Here is a 12,172-nt window from a genome sequence, read left to right as displayed (position 1 = left end):
AATTTATGACTTCTTCTGTTCTGTAACTATACAACTTCGTGTAACATGTAACGTGTAATTTCAGGTTGAATGCATGTCCCTGAGCTGTTAGTCATTCATATTTAGCTCATAATAAACCATTTTCTTCAAAAAATGAAAGGCTCAATAACAGGTAGGAGGAAACAAGACCCCCCACAGAGATAGATTGCATAATGCCTTATTAACCTGGAATGATCTTAACGCTAATAAGAAAGGAACAACAGCAGTGAAGACATTGGACAATGGAAAAAACTTCTGAGTTAAATAAGCCTGGGTATTTCAAAGATGTGTTGACTTCAGGATGGAAACCAGGATATGTGCTATGTTGGTAAAGAGGTTTTGCTTTTGTTTCCACAGGAGAAGAAAAGCTATGGATATTATCAAAATTAATTAAGATTCAATTCAAACAAGAGACACCTCTTACTAAGGAGAAATGATAGCTCATCAACCAATGTAACAATTCTACCAGTTGTAATGAAAACTCATAAGGATCTAGGCATGATTCTAATTTTTATCTCTACAGGAAGAGGGAGAGAAATAACTTAAAGAAATAACAAACCTTGAACATGCGGGCATCTAAAAAGAAAGGAAAGCCATACAGAAGAAAAGTTACCAAACAAAGAAAAATCTGATCTATGCTAACAATATTCTCTGCAGTGTAAAAATCTCACTGTCTAAACTCTTTATCTCTTTACTTCTCAGAAAATGTGTAATCCTGACTCAATTAAAAAATCAAAGACAGCTTTGGAGTTGGAGCGTGTCTCTCTTCTCTAAATCTAAGGATGTTGTTAAAAGAAAAATTCATGCTTTCTTTCTCATAGCAGAGTAACCACCATGTTTAAAACAGAAGAAAACCAAAGTTCTAGGGACTATTGTTGTCTTCTTATCAGTAGGTGGAACTTTCAACATATTAGGACAAAAAAACAAATTGTAATACATGCACAAAACGTGAAATAACATCTTGCATCCTATATGATTATGAATTAAAGCTGAAAACATCAGCAGAAGACACACAAATAAGTGTAATCTAAACAACTCACTACAAAGTGAATATTGGGTATTAATAGTAACTAAGAAATAATTTTTAAATATTTGTTTAATCTTTCAATCACTATAGATGGAGAAAACAAGATATTACATGACAAAACCAGATTTAAACATACCTATCCACATATCCTGCCTTACAGAGAGTACTAGAATGAAAACCCCAAACAAATAAAATTAACTGTACCTACAAAAGGACAAGGAACAAATAACCACACACCAGCAAACACCAAAGAAGGGAAACACACAAACACTCCCACGGAAAAATAGCAGGAATTAACAATCACTAGTCATTAATATCTTTTAATATCATTGGACTCAATTCACCTATAAATGACACAGGCTACAAGCCAAGTGGTGGTAGCACATACCTTTAATCCCAGTATTCAGGAGACAAAGACAGGTGGATCTCTGTGTGTTCAAGGGCAGCCTGGTCTACAATAAGTAGTTCCAGGGCAAGCTACAATTCTACAGAGAAACACTGAGGTCTCAAAAAAAGACACAGGCTTATAGACTAGATTTTTAAAAATGACTCATTCTTCTGCTGCATACAAGAAACTCACCTCCACCTCAAAGACAGACATTACCTCAAAGTGAAGGGTTGGGAAAAGATTTTCCAATCAAATATACCTAATAAGCAAGTGGTTGTAGCTGTTTTAATATCTAATAAAATTAACTTCAAATGAAAATCAATCAAATGAGATGGAAAAGGACACTTCAGAGTCATCACAGGAAAAAAAATCTATCAAGAGGAAGTTTCAATTCCTGAACATCTATGCCATAAATACAAGAGCAACAACATATTTTAAAGAAACATTATTAAAGCTTAAATCACACACCAAATACCACACACTAATGGTAGAAGACTTCAAAATCCCACTCTCACCATTGACAAATCTGCCAGACAGAAACTTAACATGGAAATAAGAGAACTAACAGATGTCATGACTCAAATAAACTTTACAGACATCTACAGAACATTTCACCCAAACCCAAAAAAATATACCTACTTCTCAGCACTTCATAGAACTTTCTCTAAAATTGACTACATATTTGGTAACAAAGCAAAACTCAATAAATACAAAAAAATTGGAATGACCCCCTATATATTATTGGATCACAATGACTTTAAGTTAGAATTCAGCAGCAACACGAATTGCAGACAGCCTACAGACTCAAGGAAATTGAACAATTCTCCAGTCAAATAACCCCTGGGTCAAAGAAGAAATAAAGAAAGAAATTAAAGACTTCCTAAAATTCAACAAAAATGAATGCATAACATACCCAAAACTATGGGAAACTATGAAAGCAGTGCTAAGAGGAAAGTCCATAGCACTAAGTGCCTATATAAAGAAAGTAGAGAAATTTCACACTAGTGACTTAACAGCACACCTGAATACTCTAGTACAAAAAGAAGCAAACTCACCCAGGAGTAGTGGATCACAAGAAATAATCAAATTGAGGGCCGAAATCAATAAAAATAGAAACAAAAAAAATAAAGAAGCAATGAAACAAAGAGCTGGTTCTTTGAGAAAATCAACAAGATAGACAAACCATTATCCAAGTTAACCAAAAGGCAGAGAGAGAATATTCAAATTAACACAATCAGAAATGAAAAGGGGAAATAGCAACAGACACTGAGGAAATTCAGAGAATCATTAGGTCTTGTTTAGAAAACCTATACTCTACTAAATTGAAAATCTAAAGGAAATGGACATTTTTCTGGATAGGTACCACATATCACAATTAAATCAAGCCCAGATAAATGATTTTAATAGAACTATAACCCCTAAAGAAATAGCAATAATCATCAAAAGTCTCCCAAACAAAAATACACAAGATCAGATTTTATTCGCACAGAATTCTACCAGAACTTCACAGAAGAGCTAATAATACCTACACTCCTCAAATTGTTCGACCTAATAGAAACAGAAGAAACATTGTCAAACTGTTTTTATGAGGCTAATATTACCCTGATACTGTAACCACACAAAGACTCATCTAAGAATGAGATTACAGACCAATCTCGCTAATGAACATTGATGCAAAAGTACTCAATAAAATATTGCCACACCAAATCCAAGGACTTATCAAAGAATCATCCATCATGATTAAGATGGTTTGATCCTAGTGATGCAAAGATGGATAAACTTATGAAAATCTGTCAATGTAATCATATATATATATATATATATATATATATATATATATATATATTAACTGAAAGAATTATCATATCATGAGTTTCTGAAAAAATCTTCAACAAAATCCAATAACCATTTATGATACAAGTTTTGGAGCAATCAGAGATATAAGGAAAAAAATCTAAACATAATAAAAACTATAAAAGAGCAAGTCAATAGTCAACATAAAATTAAATGGAGATAAACTCAAAGCAATTCCACTAGAATCAGGAACAAGACAAGGTTAATCCACTCTCTGCATATCTATTCAATATAGGACTCAAAGTTCTAGCTAGAGCAATAAGAAAACAAAAGGGGATCAAGAGAATACAAATTTAAAAAAAAGACACCAAACTTTGGTTATTTGCACATTATAGGATAGTATAAATAAGTGACCCCAAAAATTCTACAAGAGAACTCCTACACCTGATAAATACCTTCAGCAGGATACAAGACTAACTCAAAAAAAAGTACCTCCCCTATATACAAATTATATGATAAAAGGACTGAGAAATAAATCAGAGAAACATTACCCTTTCCAATAAGCACAAATAACATTAAATATCTTGGGATAACACTAATCAATGAAGTGAAAGTGAATATAATAAAAGAAACTAAGCCCTCTGAATGTGGCTAACAGTTATATGGCTTAGGTAATCTTCAGTGCCACTGGCAGTGGTACCAGGATTTATTCCTAGTGTTTGAATTGGCGTTTTGGATCCCATTTTCTTTGTAGGGATACCTTGCTCAGCTTAGATATAGAGACAAGGGTCTTAATCATGCCCCAAAGTGATATGCCTGACTTTATTGACTCCCCATAGGAAGATTTACCCTCTCTGTGGAGTGGATGGGAGTGGGGTGGGGAGAAGATGGGAGCAACAAGAGGAGTAGAGGGAATGGCAACTGAGAATGTAAAATAAGAAAAGATTGTTTTAAAAAATAAATAATATATTTTTGTTTTTTCTCTATATTGAAAACTGATATTTTCTCATAAAATGTATCCTAATTACAGTATTTCCTCCATCTACTTCTCAAAGTTCCTGTCCATCTTTCCTTCCATCCAGATCCACCACTTTTAGTCCCTCATTAGTAAACAATCAGGCTTCTATGGGATAATAATAATACATAGGACAAAACCTAATACCAGACTATGATAACACTAACACTGGCATTTACAATATTTCTGTCTCCTATTTGCCACAGTTCCCTGAACCCTCGATGGAGGTATTTGGTTGAAACATACTATTTAGGGTTCAGTGTTTCAAGGTCTTTCATTCTTATTAATCTCTGGCTGTGGGTCTCTGTATTTGTTCCCATCTGCTTCAAGAAGCTTCTCTCATGATAGCTATGCAAGACATTGATTTATGAGTATAGCAGAATGTTATTAGGAGTTATTTTATTGTGACATTCTTTTCATGGGAAAGGTTTTCAGTTTACCCTCTATTCATGGGTTGTCTAGTCTCTGTTTCTTGCTAAGGCTAGCAGTGTGATTTTGGTTGGTTACTACTACAAGTTTTGTGACACCATTGCACTAGCATATCTTGCAGACAAGACACAAATATAAATAAAAGGTTTGTGACTGAATTTGTGTTTTGTTAGCATGCAGTGAACCTTCTTGTACCAAAGACTCTAGCATACAGTGGTTAAACGGCTACATAAACACTAGATCTAATTACCCATGTTCAATGAGTTGTGAAGAAATCATGTTTAGAAATAAGATCTTGCTGTCCTCAGGTGGTGGTGGCATATGACTTTAATCCCAGCACTCAGTAGGCAGAGGCAGGCAGGGCTCTGAGTATTTGAAGCCAGTATGGTATACAAGAGCTAGTTCCAGACAGGCTCCAAAGTTATAGAGAAACATTGTCACTAAAAACAAATTAAACAAAAAACAAACAAAAGACCTTGCTGTTGGTGGAGAGTAACTTATAGTCTAGGCAAATAGCAGAGATTGTTTGGGTGTTTACATTTGGCCAACAACTCAATTAGATGTAACCCATTCCTGCATCTCAAAGTTTCACAGGGTAACAAGAGATATCCAGTTGAAGCTCTCTCTCCCCCGTTTATCATTATCATATCTCTTCATTTAAATCACCTTCATAAATGTATATATTTTAGGATGTTCCACTCTATTAGATTTTCATATTACCCCTAAAAATGTCCACTAATTTTAGCTGTATCTCCCTATATTTCTCCCTTGTTTGCATCTTCTTCCCCATCCTATTTAATCTTTGATGAAAATGAAAACAAAACAAACACAAGCCAATGAAACAAGGAACTTCTAAGAGGCAAGTGCACAGGAACAAGTGACTATGTAAAAAAAAAAACCTGAAGATATTTCATATCAATACTTTAATAATACATTTAAAAGCTTTAGAAAACCAAGAAGAAATGACACCCCCAAAAAGTATATGGGAAAATATGGTCAAACTCAGGACTGAAATCAGTAAAATATGAACAGCAAAACTTAAAAAAACAATGAATGAAACAAAGAATTGGTTCTTTGAAAAAAATGTCACTAGATTGACAGTCTTTAGCCAGATTACCCAAAGGTAAGAGAAAGAGAGGTCCAAATTGATAAAATTAGGGATCAAACTGTAACATTAGAAATTAAAAAATTCAGAGAATCATAAAAATCTGTACTCAACCAAGCAGAAAAATTAAAATAAATGGATTAATTTATTGATATATACAACCAACCAAAGTTAAATTAAGATGAACTATACAACATAAACAGAGCTACAATGTCAGTAAATAAAAGCAATAATTAAAAAATCTCAGTAGTCCTCATTGTCCGCTATGTTCAGAGAGTCCGGTTTTATCCCAGGCTTTTCCAGACCCAGGCCAGCTGGCCTTGGTGAGTTCCCAATAGAACATCCCCATTGTCTCAGTGTGTGGGTGCACCCCTCGCGGTCCTGAGTTCCGTGCTCGTGCTCTCTCTCCTTCTGCTCCTGATTTGGACCTTGAGATTTCAGTCCTGTGCTCCAATTTGGGTCTCTACAATGGCAATGGGTTTCTGATCCTACTGCACACACTGGCTTTGTGGGAGCCTAGGCAGTTTGGATGCTCAACTTACTAGACCTGGATGGAGGTGGGGGTTTCTTGGACTTCCCACAGGACAGGGAACCCTGATTGCTTTTCGGGCTGGGGGGAGACTTAATTGGGGGAGGGGGAGGGAAATGGGAGGCGGTGGCGGGGAAGAGACAGAAATCTTTAATAAATAAATAAATTAATAAAAAAAAGGAAAAAAATCTCACAACTAAAACAAAGGCCAGATAATTTCATTTTTAATTACAGATGAACTATATTTCATAATGTGTTGCAGAAGGAGCAGGCCGTGTCCCTCCACCTGGCTGGCTTGACCCCAAAATAACCACACAGAAACTGTATTCATGTAAACAGTGCCTGGCCCATTATCTCTAGCCCCTTATTGGCTAACTCTTACATATTAGTTTAACCCATCTACATTAATGTGTATCGCCACTTGACTGTGGCTTACCAGCATGAGTCTAACCAGCGTCCGTCTCGAGCAAGAGAACCATGGTGTCTTGCCTCTGCCCTTCTTCCTCTCAGCATTCCTTTCTGTCTCCCTGTCTAACTAAGCTGCTGCCCTATCAAAAGGCCAAGGAAATTTCTTTATTCAACCAATAAAAGCAACATAAATACAGAAAGACCTCCTACACCAATAATGTATAAAAACTTCATGATTTTATATTTATTTACAACTGAAGAGTATTTCATAATGTATATTTACCACATTTTCATTAGCTGAAAGACATTTAGTTGTTTCCATTTCCTAGATGGGGTGAATAGAGCAGCAATCGATACAGATGAGGAAGGATCTGTGAAGTAGGTTATCCAGCACATTAGGAATATGTACTGTCTCTGTAGTAGGATATATAGTACTTTAAGAATATCAAGAAGTGTCATAGCTATACCCTATGTTAGATTTACTTTTACCTCTTTAAGAATTATCCACACTAATTTCCATAGTGGCTGAACTAGTTTGCAGTCCAACCAAGAATAAACAGGTGTTGCCTTTTGAAGCATTCTTCACCACTACAGTCCAAAATATCTTTCTATTAAAAAGGTAATTATTTTCTAAATGATAATCCATGAGGCAATATTTGAAACAAAGAAAATATACATAATGTGTCTCAATATATATCAGTCATAAGTACTGGCATAAGATATTACTAAGTCTTATGTTTTTCATTTAAATCAGTTATCTGTCAAAAGTGTAATAGATATTTAGAACCTACTTTTGATAACAAGAGTCTTTTCATTTGAATCAACAGAACAATCAATGGAAGGCAATATTCTGACATTTCCATGCTGCTTTATAATTATTTTGAACGACCTGTTTCCTTTTGTGGTAAAGTTGACAATCAATTAATAAATATTTTATCTAAATGATTGCAGCTTTCTTTAATGATGAAAGTACAGATACAAGCTATTGCCAGCCTACAGTAAAAAGATAATTTTCTGAGGACTTTAAGAGGACTTTGTTGCAGTGTATCTTTAACGTGGTAGAATTTCAAGGTAAATTTATTTGGGTCTATTTGGGGGTTTTGTTGTTTGGTTTGGTTTGGTTCTGTTTGGTTTGGTTTTTGTTCTTTGGGGGATTTTGGCAGAAGGCTTTTGATTATTGTTTCAATCACCTTATTGGCTATGGGTCTGTTTAGGCTGTTGAATCCTTCCTGGTTTACGTTTGGTAGATAAATTGGATCTCAAAATTCATGCACTTCATTAAGATTTTCTGACTTAATGGAATACAAGACTTTAAAGATTTCCCTTATACTATTCTGATATTATTTGCTGTTCACTGTAACTTTTCCTTATTCATACCTGGTTCTGTTAAGTTGGGTCATCAGTCTACTTCTTTTGGTAGTTAGGTCAAGGATCTGTCAATCATGTTTGTGCTGTTAAAGAACAAGTTCTTAGATTCATTGATTCTTTGGACTGCTTCTTTGTTTCTAGGTCATTCTTTTCTCATCTGATTTTTATTATTTCTTGCCATCGCTGAATTTGATCTTAGTTTTGTTTTTTCTCTGGCTTGAATTGCATCAAATCATTTATTTTCATTCTCTCGGAATTTAAAATGAGGACAATTAGTGCTGTCAATTTTTCTCTCAGGACTGCTTTTAATGTGGTCCAGAGGTTTTGTTGTATTGTGGTTTCATTTTCACTTATTTATAGAATTTATGTATATTTTTGCTTCTTCTTTGACACTTTCATCATTCAGCAATGAGAGGTTTAATCTTGAGTCTGGGTAATTACTGGGTATTTTTAGTTTATTGCATTTTGGTAATATATAACAAATGGAGTTAATTCAGTTTTTATAAATTTATTATGATTTATTTTGTTTTGTTTTCAAGGATTGCTCTATTTTAGAAAAACTTCCATGTGCATAGTCTCTGATATTTAGGTGAAATATTCTGTGTATATCAGTTAAGTCCATTCATATATAATGTCATTTAATTTTCATGTTTTCTGTTTGTTTTCATGTTTCAGGTTGTCAGTCAATTAGAGAAGATGCGATATCGAAATAGCCTGGTATTATTGAGTGGATGTTAATTTGTGTTTTTTTTTAATTCCAAGAGTATGTCTTTTATATAATTATATACACCAAAATTGGGTGTATATGTGGTTTAAAGTTGAAATGTCTTCTTAATTCTTCCATTTATTAGAATAAAGTGACCTTATTCTCCTCTTATGACCAGTTTCAGTTTGGTACCTATTTTGTCTAATATTTGGATATGAATGCTTACTTCATTGCTTGTTCCATATGCTTGGAATACTTTTATAAATCCTAAAATTTTAAGGCAGTGTCTGTCTTTAAAGATGGGTTTCTTGGGTATAATGAAAAATGGATTGCATTTCCTTATCTATTTGCCTAAAGTGTGTCTGTTGATTGATTTTAGAGTTAGGGCCAATAATATTAAAGATTAGTATTTATAACTATGTTGATTACCATCATTATCTTGCTGTTTTTCTTTTTAGTCATGCTTTGTGTTTCAGGAATATGATCTTCATTTAGTTTCTTTCTAAAGTATCTCAGCTATGTTTACTGCTTTTCTATTCTGTAGCATTGCTTTCAGTGTTCTCCATGCAGCTGGTTTGGTGAATATGAATTCTTTTTAGCCTGTTTGCATTATAGAAAGTTTTTTCTTTATCCCATAACAATGTCGGGTACTTTTGCTGGGTAAAATAGTCTAGATTGGCATCTGTCATCTTTTAGTATGTAGAGTACATTATTGACCCTACTAGATTTAAGTCGTCATTGATAAAGTTGTTTTTCTGTTGGGTTTTATTTATACATGTCTTATGATTTTCCTTTTTCAGCTTTCAATACTCTTTCTTTATTCTTTATACTTAGTGTTTTAACTTTAGTATAAGATGGGGAGGTTTTTTTTGGTTTTGTCTATTTGATCTTCTATGTACTTTTTGTATCTATAATGTGTTTCCTTAATTTAAGAAAGTTTTCTTCTGCAATCTTGTTCAGAACCTCATCTATACAATTAACCTGGGAATATTCTCCCAGATCTAATATTATATTTAAAAGATTTGTCCTTTTCCTGCTGTAACAAAAATTCTTGAATGTTCTTTTCCTATACCTTTTTCATTTTTTATATTTACTGTTTCTGTGATCTAATGATGAATCTTTACCTGTATGACCTGATCTTCTACTTGATGAATTTTCCCTCATGATATATTAATTTAGGTTATTGAGTATTTCAATTCCATCTTCAAAAGAGCTTTAGTTTTCTATATCAAACTTGAATTCTGGATCATCAAAACCATTTTATTTAGCTATAGGATTTGGGAATTTTGGACAACACTTAGATACTTATTACTGTTGCAAGTTCACTGGTATATTTGCTTCTGCTTTCTTTTTTTATTGAGAAAAGGGAAAAAAAAAGTATCTGCTTCCTCCCAGCCTCCCATTTCCCTCCCCCTCCTCCCACCCTTCTCCCTCTCCCTCTCCAGTCCATAGAGCAGTCAGGTTTCCCTGCCCTGTGGAAAGTCCAAGGTCCGCCCCCCTCTGTCCATGTCTAGGAAGGTGAACAACCAAACTGGCTAGGCTCCCACAAAGCCAGAACATGAAGTAGGGTCAAAACCCCGTGCCAATGTCCTTGGCTTCTCATCAGCCCTCATTGTTTGCCATGTTCAGAGAGTCCGGTTTTATCCCATGCTTTTTCAGTCACAGTCCAGCTGGCCTTGCTTTCTTAAACCACCTTGAAATTCTGTTATCTTTTATGGTTGCTACTTAAGAATTTGTACTGGTTTGAAGTAGACAGTTTTCACTGGAGAGTGTTTATCTAGGATTGGTGTATTTATAGGGAGGCATATTTGTTTGATATTCTATATTGTTTGCCTATTGGTGATGAGTCATGTAAATCTAGTCTATAATGTTCTTTCTAAACATTTTGAGCTGAGTCCAGTCTATGCATAAACAATTATAGTCAAATTCAGAAACACACACACACACATATATATATATATACACAAAATATGTATTGACATTATACATATATATATATCAGGGCTTCCATTTAACTTTTAAATTCTCCTAACAATAGTATGGCTTTATTGTTATGCTAGTATTTTTGACATGCTCATTGAAATAACATGCTTTAGTATAAGGATAGGAAATTACAAGAAAAAATTATAATTCTGCATTGAGATAGTAAAATTTTATTTAAAAACAAAATTGTTTCTTTATATAATCAAACTTTTGAAGTTAAATTATAATTTTGTAGTGCATTTAATTCCCTAAGTACATTTTCCAGAATATTTTTTCTAAGAATTCTGTGCTATGTCTCCAGTTTATGCACAATATATCATAGTCAAATTCACAAAAAATGACATGCTAAATTGAAAGCTATTTCTTTATTTTATCTTATAGTTATATCATTTTTCCTTTCCTTTCTTCCTTCTAAATTATTTTATATACCTCTAATTACTCTCCTTAAAATTCTTGGCTCTTTTTGCATTAATTGTTGTTACATACAAAAATGTATTGTTACTTTGTTTCGAGTTTTTCAAGCAAATTTTTATTAATATAAGTAGACTCTGTTTTGCAAGTGTTATTGCAGGTAAACCAATTTATTTATAATTACATTCCCTGAGATCATATTGATAATAGTTTCTCTGTAACATATATACTTCCATAATCATTCTGGGTACTGAGAATTTTCAGATGGAAAAAATGTTCAGAACATAAAATTCTGAAAACAACCTATCATAAAGAGAGTAACAAATTTTCCCTTAACGAAAATCAGTAGCATAAACTGCAGTAATTTACCAACATTGCAAAACATGTTGCACTTCAGTGACAGAGTATGAAATTTGCAAGTTTTGCACAGTAGCAAAGGTAATCAAAATAAACAAGTAAGAAGCATAATATCTACAAAATCATGAAATTCAAAATCCCACATTGAGGTCTTTACAGAAAAGTACATAATACAGAGGGGTAATGTGCAGTACTCTTTAGTAAGGATGACTCCTAAGCTACAGTAGTACGATGACATGCTAAAATGTATTATGATCAGTGTAGAAAATGCTATCACAAAAGAAAAAAGGGCATTTCCAGCAATTATAACTTATGATGTCTTCTTTCAAGTTACTTTTTGTATTTTCTTCATGCAACAAGGATTATTCGAAATATTGTATGTGATATGATTAAAATTTTCCCTAATTAAAACATTGTTTTCTACTCTGTTGCTAATAGTAGAACAAACTAACCAGCTTTAATAAAAATGTTTGTTCTTTGCATTATTTTGGAAAATTGCTAGAAAATTTGTATACATAATTCTACAATATGTAGAGAATATATACATACACTAGCGATATTTTCAGAATCTTTTTAGATAATACGTTTTTGTTGTCTTAGCACAGTATAGCATGACTTTACTATAGGGCGTCTG

This window comes from Microtus pennsylvanicus, chromosome 1 (genome assembly GCF_037038515.1).
Source record: "Microtus pennsylvanicus isolate mMicPen1 chromosome 1, mMicPen1.hap1, whole genome shotgun sequence".
Taxonomy (NCBI): domain Eukaryota; kingdom Metazoa; phylum Chordata; class Mammalia; order Rodentia; family Cricetidae; genus Microtus; species Microtus pennsylvanicus.
This window is presented reverse-complemented; position numbering follows the sequence as displayed.